We start from the raw sequence: 1607 nt of genomic DNA on the forward strand, positions 1-1607 counted from the left end.
GCTGGCATGTGGTGCTGGGGGATTGAACCGTGGTCCCTGTGCTTTGCTAAGCTTGTTCCAAGTAGGTGTTTTAGACCACTGAGCCATCTCTCCAGCCCCTAAACAAGCTATTTAATATAAAAAAAAAACCCTTGGAACAGCATCTGATACATGGTATTTGCTTACTAATGCACTTTTTTGTGTGGCAATCAATATTACTAACAGTAAATTCATGAGACAAGTACGCACAAGTATAATATTTTCAAATTTTTTGTATCACCATTCAGTCTCTCACTCTGGACACAACTGTTCATAATATTTTTGGGTTTACAGGGCTTACAGGGTCTCACTACACAGATCAGACTCATAGAGGGCCTACTGTTTTCAGCCTCCCAAGCACTGGGATTACACACGTGCACCATCACACTCAGTCTTGTTCATATTTTAAATGAGAAATTTTCTTATTCAGATTTTTATGCCCGTCCAGGTCAGGGGAAATAAATATTGTCTTTGTTGAATGATGACAGTATAGCTGGTGAAAAACTTGACAGTGATTTGACATTTTCTCATAATAAATTCTGTAACACAGATAACAAAGTAATCTACATTCCCTGTGATACGAAGAAAGTAGAAATTAATAGATGAATAGACAAGAGACTGATGCTGACTTGGAAAAAGGCTTTCTCCAAATTTATGAATGTTTTAAGACAATATTTATTTATTTATTTATTTATTTTTAAATTTATTTATTTAGTTTTTTGGCAGAACCAGGGATTGAACTCAGGCCCTTACACTTGCCAGGGATGCGCTTATTCCACTGAGCCATCTCCCTGGCCCAAGACAATATTTATGAGAAATGTAGCTTTCTAGCAGCACAATGAAAGCTTCTATGCTCTCCAACTAGTGGAAGTATATCTGATGTCTCAGAGGCACATACATGTTTCCTGTGTATGTATATATAAATATAGGCATATATATAGCCCCTACTCTTTCTTTTGTACTGAACATTGAACTCAGGACCTTGCGCTTGCCAGGCAGGCACCTGTTCTACTGAGCTATATCCCTGGCCCAATCCCCTACTTTTAAAATGTATGCATACTGTATATTGTTCTGAGAGTATTAACTTTACCTTTAAAAAGCCAACATAAAGGCCTGGAATTAACTCAGTGGTAGAGTGCTTGCCTAGATTGTGCAAGGCCCTGCTTCCAATCACCAACACTGAAAAAGTCAACTTGTGACTCCTAGAATTAAGAATAATCTAAATTGGACACATTTGTAAACATTGTATGGCATCCCGGATATAAGAAACTGAAAGAGTAAATAAGGTTCAAAATGTGCAATAGATATTGTGAAATGGGAAGAAATTGTTCAAAAGGAAGGGTGGGGCAAAGAGGAAAGGAAGGTAGGGACAAGGAAGAAAATTTTAAAAGGATGAAACTGAAATAGCACTTTCTATATAGGGAAGGGGAGTTATAGATAGGAGAAGGGATAGGAAAAAAGGAATCAAAATATATCATATATAGGTACAAATTCCCTATGATGAGTATGATCATTATGTATATCTAAAATGTGTCCCAAAACAATATATTTTCTTTGTATATATCTAAAATGTAGCTAAAAACAGTAAA

Source organism: Octodon degus, unplaced genomic scaffold, assembly GCF_000260255.1.
Source record: "Octodon degus isolate 3935 unplaced genomic scaffold, OctDeg1.0 scaffold00197, whole genome shotgun sequence".
Lineage (NCBI taxonomy): Eukaryota > Metazoa > Chordata > Mammalia > Rodentia > Octodontidae > Octodon > Octodon degus.